At 35.0% G+C, this 16,794-nt stretch overlaps 1 protein-coding gene across 40 annotated transcripts in view; it reads left to right on the top strand.

The window, feature by feature from the left end:
- Positions 1–16,794, top strand: part of ZBTB20 (zinc finger and BTB domain containing 20) — an 830,436-nt gene that overhangs the window by 245,007 nt on the left and 568,635 nt on the right. For all 40 annotated transcript variants that reach the window (XM_054682140.2, XM_054682141.2, XM_063806117.1 and 37 more), the window contains one exon: positions 2,334–2,372. The gene's annotated coding sequence lies outside the window, so the exon portion shown is untranslated. The remainder of the gene's footprint in view (positions 1–2,333; positions 2,373–16,794) is intronic.

The raw sequence follows: 16,794 nt of genomic DNA, 5'->3' as shown, positions 1-16,794 counted from the left end.
AAAAAATAGATCACATAAGGAAAAAACTTAAATACTTAATTTGCTAGTGCATTAATAAGTGATACTAATACACATGACTTTTTATTGTTACCTAAAGATAGGTGTTTGCTCAGAAATATAAAAAATAAACCTAGTGTATGTTTTCTTGCTTTAAAAGTACCAAATCTGTCACAAATGCTTTGAACTGTATTGTGTTTACTTCTTCATGTGAGCTGTGTCTAAACATTTTTTAGTGTTTTTAAATTGTTAGCTCAGTGAGGGTAAGGTGTGTCCTAATTTATCTGTTAGCACGTTGCAGTGCCAAACACAGCACCTTGCAGGCAGTAGATGCTCACTGAATGTGATTGAATTAGTGAATAAGTTAGGCTGTACTAGGTTGAAGAGATTTGAAGTCCTAAATTATTCTTGCCATCATTTCATTCTGCATAATAAGTAAAGAAGTTTTACTAAGATGATTTAAAAATGTGTTATTGAATTACTTGTGTAGATTCCAAAGCATTGGGATAAAAAAGACCCTGGCTATGCCCCTTTGAGGAAGCAGTGAGGGTGTTTCTCACTGTAGGCACAGTTACTGGGTTTTATTTGTGACTGAATTAATTTATTTCTCTTAGGAAGTTTACATTTATGAATTCAATATAGCATTTTATAACTTTTTCCTTTTACCCCTACCCTACCTACTATTATTTTTTCCTATTATAAAAGTCATGCTTATTGTAGATAATTAACTATATATGAAAGTAAAAAGAAAAAATTAAAATCATCCAAAGTCTTATTATCCAGATATAATCACTCTTAATTCTTTGTTTTGTTCTTTGTTTTTTCTTATTCGCATAATTTCATACTGTCCATGTAATTGGTAGTCTACATGTTTATATAATATTTTAGCATCATAATACTATAAATTTGCATTTTTCCGTAAAATTTAAAATATTCTTTAAACTACCTTGTTAAATTTTGCTAAATATTCCTTTATATAGATGTGCTATGCTTTATTTAATTATTTTTCTATTAGATATTTAGGTTGCTTATAGTTTTTTACTGTCATAAAAATTATCTTTTTTACATAAATTTCTGTTGGTTTTCTATTATGTTTGATTCTTGGGACTAAAATTACTGAGTAAAAATATTGAACTTTGAGTTCTTGATACATAATACTCAGTGGGTTTCTAGAATGTCTTTTGTAATCCACATTCCCATCAGAATATACGAAGATGTTGTTTTATTGAGCCATCATCAAAATTATTACCTCTATATACTTTTAAGCAGTATTATAAAGTAGACTTACTGACTATAATGTGTTGCTGTCATCGACTGTGCTCAGAAGAACTATATAAATTAAACATGTCCGTTTGCTTTCAAAAAGAATTTTTTTTTTTTTTTGAGATGGAGCCTCTCTCTTGTCACCCAGGCTGGAGTGCAATAGCGTAATCTCGGGCTAGTCTCGAACTCCTGACCTCAGGTGATCAGCCCACCTCAGCCTCCCATAGCGCTGGGATTACAGGCGTGAGCCACCACTCCTGGCTAGAACTAGGAAATATTTTTAAGAGTACCAGTAGTTCCCAGGCTGTATGTTGCAATACAGTTTCCACCTAAATCCAAATGTTTTTCAGGTCTAATTGTAAACTGCTACTTTTGTTTAATGTGGACTTACATAGTCTTCTGTATCAATACCTACTTCGCTGGCAGTTTTGTCAAAGTGTGTTGGGTTGAGGCATTTTGCATTATATCCGAGATGGTGTTAGCATTCCTTCTTGTAGCAATCAATTTCATTTCTATTTGCTGTTGTAACTCAAAGTTAACGAACATTCAAAGTTTACTTTCATTTATTCATGCATTTTTTTGTGGCCTGCTCTACAAAAGCACCTTTCTTCCTCAACAACATTCTATCCAAACTGAGTGCAGATGAATCTGAGTAGTTTCATTTTAGAGCGCAGCAGTCATATTTGTATTAGGAAGGCAATAGTCTTGGAAGAATACCAAAAAAAAAAAAATCATTTTAAAGTGTTTGCCTCGTCCTCTAGTGAAAGCATTTGAGTTTCAGAGGCCATGGTGAGTCAGAGTCCCTTGCTAGTGCTTATGATACACTGCTAAGGGACTTTGTGTGTGTGTGTATGTATATGTGTGTGTGTGTGTGTGTGTATATATATATATAATATATATATTTTTTCAGATATATGAAATATCCTATAGGGAAAATATTGATAAAAAATAATTTACCTCTTTATGCACTGAAACTTTTCCTACTTCTCTGCAGGAATTGTTGCAACATAAATACTGGTTCCAACTTAGTAAATTAATTTTTACTTATATGATATATTTCTTTTACATTTCAGAATTGATAAATTGCAAGTTTGTGCCCCATAGCTGCACAGGTATGTATATCAATTACCTATAACTATGTAAATCTATATATTAACTAACAAGTTATAATATTTTTATGTATTAAAATTGCTTATAGATTTCATAATGTAAAAATGTTAATTCTTGATTACTTACAGATAATGACAGCTTCAAAGGATAGTACATTTTATACATATATTTTATTTTATTCTATTTTAAGAATCAAGTAAACATTTCTAAGATTTGATAAGGCGAATAATTTTAATTACAAAGCATTCATCTGGTGAAGAGATTATTTTATGGAATTGTACTATTAAAATGAATGGTGATGTGGAGTCAGACCATTGCAAAACCACAGTTTTGCCATTATTGTTTTATTTAAACTTTTTTTTATTTTGCTGCTTTTGAGTTTATTTTCTGTGATGGTTGCTTTAGGTATGGAGTGGTTGCAGATGTACTGTCTGCTCCACTGTCTCAAGCACTAGACGAATGAGGAAAAAAAAAAAATGTTTGCACCTGTTTAAAATCTCAACCATGCAGTGTTGTGGTTCCTGGGCAACAGGCAGGAATTCTCAAAAGCTTGGTTGCACCTGCTCAATTGTTGCTTGCAGCTGTGTCATATGAGTGAGCGCACAGAGAAGCTTGTTAGCAGTGTGCTTGTGCTCTTACGTGTTTTGTGTACTCTGACTCTGAAAGATTCTTAGTTGATGTAGACCTTGAACTGTTACATTGGTTTATTCTAAAACTCACTGGTTTTAGCTTCTGAATATTTTCTTTAAATCCTCTGTTTTATGACTCAAATATTTTTTTTAGTAGCTGTTGACTGCCCTAGATAATGTGTATGCCAACTTCTCGAAAGAATATCTGGGAGAGTAGATCTCTTCAGATAACTGGGTTGATAATAATTTTTGTCCTGGTAGAGACATTTTGTGTTTGGCTCAATTTCACCGTGTTGGCAGCCCCACTATGTGAGGCTGGATGTAGTTATTGATCCATTTAGCTGAACAGATTTGAAAGCATTTGGCTATTAGTGGACACATGGGGCATATTCAGAAAATTTAAGGGTATATTGTAAGATAATTTCTTAATTTGTGCATGTGTTTCTGTTGCTGTTGGGGTAGAAGTGAGAGAGAAAAAAAGTGAAGATTAAATAGTAATTCTAAAAGAGGGGCTAAAATCCAGATGTAGATTTTATGGAATATTATTCTTTAATTTAACAAATGCTAGATGCTTGTTATTTTTTCACAAATGTTACTGGTAATGATATTAAATGTATTTTAGTTGTGGCTTTGTATGTTTTCTGACAGATATCTATATTTTTGATATAGACAAGCTATTATAGATTGTATATTTTACTAATAGGTAAAGTTCTATAAATGCAATAAAAAGCTGCAACTCAATATTAAAGATATTTAATTAATTTATTCAGTAGGCTCAAATTTCTCATATTGAAAACATCCAAATGACTTGCATTACTCTCCTTAATGTATTCTTTTAAATGCTGAGGAGTTTCCGTCGGTATTTAGTAACATAAATCTGAAGTCTTAGAGTTGGTGTGTCTTTTCCTTTTATTGGCCCATTTGGAATCCTTTTTTGTATTTTTAACAAATCACTTTGGTATGAATTTAACCTCTTTGGAAGTAGGAAACACAGTACAAAGGTAAGTAGAGGATTGCCACAGCCTCTTATACAATGCCTTATACATAGTAGTTGATCAGTAAATGTTGAATGAATGCATTTATGAATAAAACATTTCTGGAGTTGTATTAGAAATAGAGGGATTGTGTCCTAAAATCTTATTACTTGTTATACAGTTTAGATAAGTCTTGATGGCCTTTAGTTCTCATACGGCCAGTTACATAGATATGAGAATACTGATAAATTCTGTCCTTAAAATGAGAAATTAATGTATAAGAATTGATCCTCTTTGACTATTTTAATGAAGAATTGAAATAACACTATTTGCAATATGCTTTAAACTAACTTTTACTTATTACAAGAAGTCTGTATGTTATTCCCATTATACACATAAGGCTGAGGCATTAATGGCTAAGTTACTTGTCACCTTGGAAATACTTTGCAGCACATAAATAAACAAATCTATGTTATACGGTTAATGCTTCGTCTTTCCTGAGCACTGGCTTATGCTTCTCCCTCCCTATCTCTATCTCACTAAAACACAAAAATAAAATGTGTGTTTAATTCCTTTGGGTCAGTTAAGATCAGAATATTTAAAAATCTGTAATTATTTTTCTAAGCAAAAGTAATGGACACTGTGTTTACTGTATACATATTTATAATTATGGTCTCTATGACTCACTAAATTTTAATTATAAATAGAGGTAAAGCCAAGCAAGAGTAGAGTCAAAATAGAACAGTTAAGACTTGCTTTAGATAGATCATTCTAATGTTCTGTTTTGTGTGGCATAAGCCCGTCACATAAGATTGGCACAGTTTACATAATAAGCCAGTTATCTATTGCATTAAAACCTTTTGTTTAGGCTTCTCAAATTTTAGTACCACTGGTTTATGACACATGTACTTTTAGGCATGGAACTACCTTTCCTCTGGGAACAGTTTTTCTTTTACCTCAGTTCACACCAGTGTGCAAGAGGCCAGTATCAAAGACATCGGTTTTTTCCAGTGAACCTTAGTGTGGTAGATTGAACTCTATCGCTCTGTTAGTCTCAATATTAGAAATTAAGAGATGAGCCAAGAATATATATTTTGCTAGAATATTAATCATTAAACTAGACAGATATTAGCAGCTTTTTGAGGGTCCTGTGTCAGGAATTAGCCTGGAATCTCAAAGAGGGAGGAATTCCTATGCCCTAGGATTCCTGAGCATTATTGCAGGTTCCCCTGCGATTTCAGGGTTAAGGAAATAAAGAAAGAAAATCCACATTTATTAAGAACATAGCATGACTAGATATAATTTCTTTTTTCCCCCTCATTTCCATCTCTCCTTTCCTCATTTCCTTTTATTCTGCATGGTGAATGGATGTCTGCTGTTTGCTAGAAATTGTGCTAGGCTAGATGAATACAACAAAATCTTTGTTCTCAAGAGGATACAGGCTAGTGAGAGACAAAGATATATCAATAGAGTTCTTTTTGACTTCACCACTTATTATTAGTATGGTCTCAATCAAGTTACCTAATCTTTCTGTTCCCTTGTTTACTCATTTGTAAAACTGGGAAAATAATAGTATCTGTTGTCTGAGAGTTAATAACACACTACATGTAAGATTCTTGGTCCACTGGTTGGCACATAGCAAGTACTGAAGAAATCTTAGCTATGCTACTGTCATTTCTATCACTACCAGTTCCATCGCCATCACCACTACTGCAGTTTAGACTCTGAAAAAAGAACATCTAATTGCCTGGGAGCAGGGATCCTGGTTGGGCATTATCACATAGATTGTACTCAAAGGTTCTATACAAAGTTACCTCTGCTTCCCTGGCCTTAGAAGATATTATAAAAATCATGAAGCAATGTACTGAATCTAAAAGACCTTCATGTGATATTTTTATTATTTTCCCCCAATTTTTGTATTCGGGAAAAATACACATAACATGAAGTTTACTATCTTAACTATTTTTTGGTATACAGTTCAATGGTATTAAATACATTTATGATGCTTGCACAGCCATCACCACAATACATCTCTATATAACACTTTCATGTTGTAAAACTAAAATACTATACCTATTAAGATATAACTTCCCATTTCCCTCTGCACTCCCACCCCCAGCCTCTGGCAGCCACCATTCTAGTGTCTGTCTCTGTCATTTTGACTTCTCTATGTAGTCATATAAGTGGAATCATATAGTATTTCTCTTCTCGTGTTTGGCTTATTTCACTTAGCGTAATGTCCTCAGCATTCATCCATGTGGTAGTACATGTCAGGATTTCCTTGATTTTATGGCTGAATAATAATTAATTGCATGTATATACCACATTTTGCCTGTCCATTCACTCATCAGTGGACACTTGGATTGCTTCCATGTTTTAATTATTATGAACAATTCGGCTATGAATATAGGTGCACAACTATCTCTTTGAGAACCTGCTTTCGATGCTTTTGAGTATATACCCAGAAGTGGAATTGCTAGATTGTATGGTAATTCCATTTTCATGTGTTCTTATAATAAGATTAATTTCATTTAAATTGAATAAAGCCTTTTAGGTTGTGTTTGTGAATAGCATTGATTTCCTCATAAGGAGAATAAGTTGAGTTAGGTTTAGCAAGAACACATCTACTGCTTATGTGAGTTCAAATGCTTTCAACACGCCTGTGAATTCCTTAAATAAATCAGCATCTTGGAACCCAGTGATGCACTTAGGATATCTGGATTGTAAATCTCATGCTTGAGTTTGAATTTAGGAGCTTTGGATTCCCTCCCACTGACCTTTACCAAAAGTCTAGCTCCATTATTCAGTAGCTGTGCGACCTCATCGAGGTTGGCCGAGCTTACTAAGCCTCAAGCTTTCCTATGTATAGTATGGTGGTAACAACACCTACCTTTTTAACGGTGGATATGTGGATTAAAGTAAATTAGGTATACAAAATACTTTATTTTGTGCACCACTACCACCTATGTATTATTGCTTAGTAGTCTCTATGTATTATTTTTTCCTCTCTTCTCTTGACAAAATATAAAAATTTTTATAATGAGTAGTATAGGAATTTCAAGGAAGTGTGGGACACATACATTAAGAAAGTTAACTTTGGTCCAATTATGGCTCTTGTGATATCTGTTGCTTATCTCAGTTCAACATAATTAGACTCATAATTTCTAACTATACATGCCACATTTCTATAGAAGGCTAGGGCTGTTTAAAGAAAAACTTAAGATGGGGATGCTCACATTCACTTCAATGTCTGCTGATTATGGAGGTGTGTCTTGCAATAGAAAGCCTGTTGACACAACCCAGAGAACTCTCATCCCTCTTCTGAAAGTCAGATACCCTTAAAAGCAGTCTCTTGCAAAGGATGAAGAACTCATGCTTGATGAGTTACTTTCACATGCATCAAAATGACTTAAAAGTGGTCCTGTTGGTAATCTAAGCAGCCTCAAGTTTAGTGAGCATAGTTTTCAGTGCATAAATCACTGTGTAAGGTTTTATTTTTTCTTGAGAAGGAAATTAGTGTGGTAAGATTTTCTGATTTCCTTCTATGCAAACTCAACAGTAGAAAAGTGGATTTATGAATTTATATGTATGATTTTCCCTTAATTATCTTTAATAATAACTAGATGATCTTAATTATAGTAAACCATTTTCCTCTGCCAGGCTGTTTATATTGCAGCAGTATCTTCTTGTACAGCAATCAGAAAAGGATTCTTTTAAAATAATGAAAACATCACTAGATAATATATATAGAATTGATTATTACTCACCAGAGGTAATACAGACCTGCCTAATATCAAATGTATAGTTTCGACCATGATGAATCAAGGTAAATATTGATGATTAATGGAATTTTTATTTAGTTGGGAATATTACAAAGGACCACAAACTTGGTGGCTTAAACAGACATTTGTTTTCTCACAGTTCAGAAGTCTGAAATCAAGGCTTATTAGCCAGGTTGGTTCTTCTCAGGGCTGTGAGGGAAGGATCTGTTCCAGCCTTTCTCTTTGACATATAGATGGCCATCTCCTTCCTATGTCTCTCCATGTTGTCTTCCCTCTGTAAGTATCTGTCTCTGTCCCCAGATTTCTCTCCTTTTATAAGGACATCAGTCATATTGAATTCAGGCCCACCCTAATTGCGTTATTTTAACTCGATTACCTCTTTAGAGACTTATGTCCAAGTAAGATCACATTTGGAAGTACTTGGGGTTAGAACTCCAACACATGTTTTTTTTGGAGGGGTTGGGGAACAAAATTTAGTTCATCATAACTGGGTTAATGATAGTTAACATTTATTGAGTGACTTTCATGTTCCAGATGCTATATATATACATATGCACATTTATGTGAGTGTGTATATATATATATATGCATGTATGTATATATAGATACGTAATATCCAATATATATGTGCATATATGTTTTATGATCCTTGCAACAGCCCTATGAGGAAGATGTTATTTCCCCCATTTTGCAGGTGAGAAAACAAAATGTCAGCGAGGATAAGCAATTTGTCCAAAGTCATATAGCTTGTAAATATTCAATGCTGGTATTTGAACTTAGCCTCCCGTGATGCATTTTAAATGAATAAACCTGATAACAACTCAGTCAAAAGCCCAAAGATACTTTGAACATTTAAGGTTTTTGTGTTTTGTTGTTGTTGTTGTCATTAGGACTTGTGTCAAGGGACATTTTATCTATCAAAAATGGTGCATAAATGCCTAATCACTGACTGCCGACGTGTTTACTCTGAATTTTTTACTGACAATTGTCTTCGAAGGCTAGTGTTTTAGCGCTCCTGAACCTGATAAAGCTTTTGGACAAGATGGAATCTGAACATAGACTGCAAGGGTTGATTCTGGCCCCCATTTGTATGGATGGCACTGAGAGACAAGTCATGCCCAGAGTCTGCTGCTCAGCACTTGTGCTTTCTACTCTCCTTTTCTCTCACTCCCTCCCCTTCCTCATCTTTTTTTTTTCGCTATTTACCAGGTAGCTTGTGATTTTTTTCTTTTATCCAGTCTTTGCCATAAGTGATAAACATTGAAAGGGGATGGAGTGAAGAGTCACAAAATTGGGAACATTTCTGCTTACATGAAAGCCAGTTCACTTGTAGGTGTGTTCTATACCCTGGCCACAGGCTTATTGTATTCACACTAAAGAGCAAGGCACATTGTATGCCTTACATAAGTTTTCCAACTTACCAATGAAAACAGTTTGTTTCTCACTTTGAAGTTTTAAAGCAGAACTTGTTCATGACCCAATTTCACTAATAATTCTCTTAAGTAACCCTTGTACTCATTTAAAGATTTTTTTCCACCCACTGTCTGTCTAGCCTGGTTTAAAATTTTTATATATGTACTTTTAAAAAATTGATTAGCTGGAGAGCTGCCCATTCCTCTGTGCTGTATAATAAGGATTTTAAAACTGCACACTGAATTCTGTATAGTGTAATTAAAACTGACCCACATTTGGACCTGAGTACACCAGGACTTAGCCAAACTTGCCATGAGCTGAGTTCTGGTGGCAGATGGGAACTAATGAGGACACACTCCACTCCAGAATTTCCCAGCTGCTTGGCCCCTTTTTGTACAAACAAGGTTTGGAGCGAAGTCCGGATCCCAAGAGCATGTTCTGTAAATGTGCTGTACCCAATGATTTGGGAAATGTTCTCACAAAATTGGGCTGTTTCAAGGTATCCATAAGGCCTCAGTGACTTTCAGATTTAAATTCAAAGAGGCCTTTGTGCTTTCTACAACCAATTTTTAATTTTAAAGTGAATAAAACATCGCATTCCCCCATCTTTTCTCTTATGCCTGGTGATGGAATGATCACTTTATATCACAACCTGGAAATTTGCAGGTCATTATCTCAGAGACAGTTGTCCATCAGGATAGACAAAGTCTCCTTGCAACCTATGGATCTCTTCAACTAGTTTGATGTCCTGGGACTATTCAGGCAGATGTAATTGAATCAGTTTGAAGCAGCTGTAGCTGGCATGTGGTCTCTCAGATTGCTAGCACCTGCTTGTTTTTTTGCAACTCACTAGAGTGAGAGAAGTGCCAAAACCAGCATTGGTCTTGGAGCAGATAAAGCACTCCAGATCTTATATCCCATTCCCCTTCCAACCTAGCCACATCATCACTGGTGCCGAAATTAATAAAATCCCTTTTCATGATTGGGTCTGAGGTATACTTTTACTTCTCATTCTTCTCTGTATTCAGATCCTGACGGTACTGACCATGCAAATCCAAAAAAATAAGGGAGTATAATGGTGATCAGGTGGCTTTGGGGCTCTCTTATCATTAGACAACTGGGTAGCCTGTGGTTTGCAGAATCATTTAAATGAATGCACCAAATTTATTTGCTGTTCCAGCACAGTCTTATTGGCACAGAGAATAAGCAGTTAATGTATAACAAACTGTGAGCTGTTATGGAATATGATGAATACACTTCCTTAGCAAGAGGGAATGTAAAATGGAGCTATCTCTCTAAAATAAGGTCTAAACTAACCGCCGTGGATTTCTTCAACACTTACTATGTTCAGGAAAATGAAGTATACTAAAAGAGGGATACAAATTTTAGGACATAATAAGTATGTAAAATATATTTTGAAATACACAGATTTGGATTTTTTTTTTTTGGAGACGGAGTCTCGCTCTGTCGCCCAGGCTGGAGTGCAGTGGCGCGATCTCGGCTCACTGCAACCTCCACTTCCTGGGTTCAAACAATTCTCCTGCCTCAGCCTTCCGAGTAGCTGGGACTACAGGTGCCCGCCACCACACCCATCTAGTTTTTTGTATTTTAGTAGAGACGGGGTTTCACCATGTTGCCCGGGCTGGTCTCAAACTCCTGAGCTCAGGCAATCCACCTGCCTGGGCCTCCCAAAGTGCTAGGATTACAGGCATGAGCCACCACGCCTGGCTGGATTTTTAAAAAATGTTTAAACTCATTTAAAAAGTAGTTATCTTCTCTTTGTTTCATTTTATTATTTGGCAGGTATATATTTAATCGTTAAGTGTTATCAATATCCTAATGTTGAATTTGAATCTGGTCATGATAAAGGCAACATATTTACTTACATTTTATAGCTTATGTTACAAAGTTTTTCTAAAATATTTTCAATATTGATAATATTTTGAGAGAAGCTATGACATAAATGGAGTTCACAATAGTAATAAGAGTGAATTCTAAAATGGTAATTTATTGTCATCAGCAAATGCCTGTGTTGCAAGGCATGACTACATGCTGTGAGCATAGAGAAGTATTACATGCAAGAATGTTATGATATTTGAGGAGACATGATACAGGTTTTTTAAAAAATAAAATAAGGCACTCTCAGTGTCAAATTACATGCTTAGACCTGGATTTGGTGTAAAATAAATTCTACAAACATTTTTTTTTTTTTTAAATTAGGCAGTCTAGTTGTGAAGTCAATGTTCTAAATTCAGCATCCCCTGTCTCCCCTTCGCTGTCCATGAAACAACACTAATCCATTATGGCTGTCTCTGTCACTACACCAAAACTTGACCTCAGAGTCCCTCTGAAGACAGTACTTTGACAACCATTACCAATTGTTGGAAGTTTCATGTAATAGGAAACCCATTTGCCATTGTTGAAAAAAAAATCATTAAGTGCTAAAGATATTTAGTGGAGGCAGAGATCTCTGTGAACTGCTGGGAAGAGGCTGAACTTAAGCTGGGCCTTGAAAAAAACATGAAGCATAGGACATAAGGAAATAGAAAGGAGAACATCAAGCATCGCCAAGCTAAGTAATGCATACAAGTGAGTTAAGATTGGAATTATATGGCATAGTCAAAGATAACGAATAGACCTCAGGTGTAAATAAATAAATGGTTATATAATTATTAGTTTAATGTTTTTCTCCTCCGCCAGACTGTAAACTCTGTGAAATGTGATAATATTATTATTATTTTTCTTCCTTTTTTATTATACTTTAAGTTCTAGGGTACATGTGCACAATGTGCAGGTTTGTTACATATGTATACATGTGCCATGTTGGTGTGCTGCACCCCTTAACTTGTCATTTACATTAGGTATATCTCCTAATGCAATCCCTCCCCCGTCTCCCCACCCCACGACAGGCCCGGTGTGTGATGTTCCCCACCCTGTGTCCAAGTGTTCTCATTGTTCAATTCCCACCTATGAGTGAGAACATGCGGTGTTTGGTTTTCTGTCCTTGTGATAGTTTGCTCAGAATGATGGTTTCTAGCTTCATCCATGTCCCTACGCTACTCAGACCATCCTATCCGAGTTAGATCTCCCATGTGTTTCTGTAGGTTCTTATTGTTTTCATTCATATATACAATTTACTTCACAGTTTACGGTGCAGATTATCACTGCCAAGATTCTGTATGAGGAATATAGGGGAACTCAAAGAAGATTTTGTTCTTTTTAAATTTATTTAAGAACAATAATTTTTTAAGAAGCTGATTTTTATTTTTATAAATACTGTGGTGCTTTCAACACTGGCTTGGAGGAATTTCTATTTTAACTGCAGTATTTAAGAATTTTACTGTTAATACATATCTCTGGTTTCAGGGAATAAAGAGAAAATATAATAGAGTAGAAAGAGTACAGGGTTTAGAAATAGAAGAGAGGGATTTAAGTTTCTCTGTTATCACTTATTGGCTATGAGATATAGGCAGCTCTTCGTGTGCTTGTACGCTCAGTTTCCTCATCTGTAAATTAGAGATGACAACATACCAAAGCACTTTAAAATTAAAACCATCTCTTCTTCTTCCTCCTCTCATTAGTCACCATAATCATAATGCTATTCTGAAACCATGTAAGAAAATATGGTCTTCTGTATAGATCCTTTTTTTTCTACCACTTATTATTTGCTCTAGCTATTGCAGATTTACTCTACACCTTGAGTAGAGCATTATACTAATCTAAAAAGAAGCAAGAATTCCAGAAACACCCTATAACCTAGTCATGGCTAATATTTACTGTTGAGTTATTTGCACCTCAATAACAGTTCTCTGTCATTTGTAATATAACTGCTTAATATTAATAATTTATGTATTAAAAGTAAATGTTTTATACCAATCCCAAACAGTGCCTTTTTATGATTTATTTTTTATTCACTCATTCATTTAATGCAAATTATTGTAGCTACTGACACAAATGTATTCACTTTCTACCTGATTATATAGGAATACCCTAATTATCTATATTCACATCTTATTGAACTTATAAAGTGTTAGGAGACCAGTGTCTGAGAAAAAAAGTCAAATATAAATAGATTCATCTCTGAGTTGTAAGAACCTTTTGTTCCCACCTTTAGAATATTTGGTGACTAATTAATTACTAATAGTAATTAATGCACACCTCTTAAGTTAAAAAACCAAAAGAAAAAGAATTTGATATTTGCAGTTTTCTAGGAAGTTAACGTTTTCATTCTTTCCTGCTTTAAACATGTAATATCTAATAGTTAATATCTGCATGTATCATCCTTATGGTTTTGAGAGTCTTTAAGGGAAATTATGAATACAATTTCTATTTTTCTAAACGAAAGGATTTCTGTGCATTAGGGTAAAAATGTGTGAATAGATATTTCACACATTCATATTTGTGTAAAATATATTTTCAAAATATATTTCTTAAGCTATTTAAAAATATATTTTTAAAAGTATTTGAACTTTTTACACTACATTTCATTGTTATATTTTGTTAAGCATATCAAAAGAAGATTATACCACAGGTTATGACTTTTTAAAGGTAAAAAAATTAAATAAGGTAGGACTATCTGAAATTTAAGATTTAAGTGTAAGTACATAAAAATATGCACAGAAAATAAATAGAGATATTGAAAATTAACTAAAATGTTGCTTTTATAATGGCTTAAATTTTTGTAGCAAATAGGATAGCTGAGTTTAGTATTACTTAAGAAATGGTTAATTTTGTATATCAGGAGACAATTCAAACATAATCTTTAATCATGCTGGTCTGATGCCTCAAGCTGTGATCTGTATACTTATTAGGGTCTTTGCCAAGTCTCATGATAGTATATACTCTAGACCAAAATAAAATTGATTTTCCTCTATGTAAATTTGTTACTGATATTATATTTAAATTTCCATTGATGAAAAATAGGTATATTTACTCTCTGAATCAAGTTCTTCAGGAACATAAATAATTTTTTATTTGAGAACTGATTTATGTCCAATTAAGTAATTTCCAGTATACTTTTGCTATTGATCATATATCATCATAAGATATTAATTATTTACATCAATATACCACTTGGATTTTTAAAAATATAAAGGCCTCACTTTGTCACCCAGGCTGGAGTGCAGTGGCATGATCATGGCTCACTGCAGTCTCAACCTCCCAGGCAGTCCTCCCATCTCAGCTTCCCAGTAGCTGGGACTACAGGTGTGCACCACCATGCTCAGCAGATGTTTAAAATTTTTTTTTTTTTTTTGTAGAAATGGGGGTCTCACTATGTTGCCCATGCTGGTCTCAAACTCCTGGGCTCCAGCAGTCCTCCTGCCTCAGTCTCCCAAAGTGCTGGATTTACAGGCGTGAGCCACTGCACCCAGCCTATTAATTTTCTTTTCTTTCTTTCTTTTTTTTTTTTTTTAATGACCAATTGCACGTTAAGATCAGTTTCTGGCTTGCTTGAAAGGATTGGATCAGAAGATGTTGCATCACTTTTGGAGGGCATCTGCATTTGATTTAAGAGGGAACAGCTCCAAATAGAGGGCAGTACATTTTGTTTGAGGCTTACTACTACCAGAAACCATCACTGCAACCTCTAAGTTTTCTCATTGATTTTTATTTGTCCTTATGTGCTCCTATCAATTGGGGGCTTTGAGATCACTATTTACACTTATAAAACTGCTGTATGTCTTCCTCTGTTTTAGTCCTAGAGAGTACAGGGAAAGTGTACTAGTTACCTATGGCTGCTGTAGTAAATTATGATAAACTGGGTGACTTAAAAACGACAGAAATTTATTCTCTCACAGTTCTGGAGGCTAGAAATCAGAAATAAAAATGCAGCAGGGCCACATTCCCTCTGAAGGCTCACAGTGAAAATCTTTCCCTGGCTCTTCCAGCTTCTGATGGTCCCATTTATTCTTTGGCTTTTGGCACTATCACGTCAAACTCTGCCTTCATCTTTACAGCACCTTCCCCTCTGTATGTGTCCCTCTGTGTCCTCTCCTCCTATTAAAAGCATATCAGTTATTGGATTTAGGGCCCACCTTGAATCCAGGATGATTTTATCTCATGATTCTTAATTAGTTGCATCTGCAAGGACCGTATCTCCCAGGAATGTTACATTCTGAGGTTCCAGGTGAACATGAAATTTTGGGGACTCTAGTCAACATTCAACCTACTATAGAGAGTAATGTTATTTTTCGGTAGTAAATATCTATGGAAGACTTATTTACACACTGCTATGGTTTGAATTTTTGTCCCCTCCAAAACTCATGTTGAAAGTTAAGCCCCAGTGTGGCAGTATTGAGAGCTGGGTCCTTTAAGAGGTGGGTCATGAGGGCCCATGAATGGATGAATCTTTTCTTGGGTTAATGAATTACTGGGCTATCATGGGAATGGGACTGGTAGCTTTATAGAAACATAAAGAGAGACCTGCGCTAGCACGGTCTGCCCCCTTGCCATGTGATGTCCTACGTTGTCTCAGGACTCTAGAGAGTTGTCACGGCAAGAAGGCTTTCACCAGTTTTGCTCCCTCAACCTTGGACTTCCCAGCCTCCAACTATAAGAGATAAATTTCCTTTCTTATAAATTGCTGAGTTACAAGTATTCTGTTATAAGCGACAGGAAACAGACTAAGACATATGCTAACGTGTTAATTATTTTTCCCCTCGGTATTTGACAAAGTTTATCCTGTCCTCTGTTTTTAGAATACTTGTAGCCTTAGCACCTTGGTATTTTTTATGAATTTCATGGAATTATGAATCATTTTCTGTCATACTTTTTTAAACTACTGAAACTTCTCATTATAGATGACAAGGTTGAGGCATAGAATAGGTAACCAACAGTCACTAACTCTGCAGACGGACTGCAGAACTAAAAACTGACATTGGTATCATCCAACTTTTCTGTGAATCCATGTGTGTTGAGATGCCAAATATACTCTTATAGTCCATGGTACTTTCACATAACTTTACTTGTGACCTAAGTAAATCAAGAGTTGCAGAAAATGTTTTTCGTAATGATCTCCAGATAATATAAGCCAAGTATACAATTGAAATTTAGTGTCGTAGATGGACAAAAGTATTGTGCTGGATGACTGCATGTTGAGACCACAATCCATCTAATTTCTCTGCTTAGCATTGGCCAGGTCTTTATTAGAGAACTATGGATAGGGCCATACATACAAATACATATCCATTAAATGAACACTGGAATCATGAATATCCAGGTCTAGATTAAAAGAGCAAGCCCAAGGCTCAGAAAGTTAATTTCTAACTTTAAATAGGTAGTAAATGGCTGAGACGGGACTAAACTCAGCTCTGCTCAACTCAGACACCTGTTTTTCTATTTCTCCCAAGTTGATTCTCAAACTGCAGGAAATCTTTGTGTTTTTCCCCTTTTAAGTAAGGAGCAGACCACTATTAGGGTGAGTGGGTTGAGGGAGCAGAAGTTGAAGTAAACCATTCCTAAAATAATTGGGATATAATTGGAAGCATTTGCTGACCCTTTCCACCTCATGGTTGTAGGATATTACAAGTATGTTTTCTTTAAGAATGCTCAGTAAGCCAACATAGATAAATTTGAATTTTAAACATAGATAATTAATAGAGTGATTATATTAATTAATCAGAACCA

The sequence above is a fragment of the Pan troglodytes genome, chromosome 2, assembly GCF_028858775.2.
Source record: "Pan troglodytes isolate AG18354 chromosome 2, NHGRI_mPanTro3-v2.0_pri, whole genome shotgun sequence".
Classification (NCBI taxonomy): domain Eukaryota; kingdom Metazoa; phylum Chordata; class Mammalia; order Primates; family Hominidae; genus Pan; species Pan troglodytes.
Note: the sequence above shows the minus strand (reverse complement) of the source record. Positions and strands in the feature narration are given on the sequence as shown.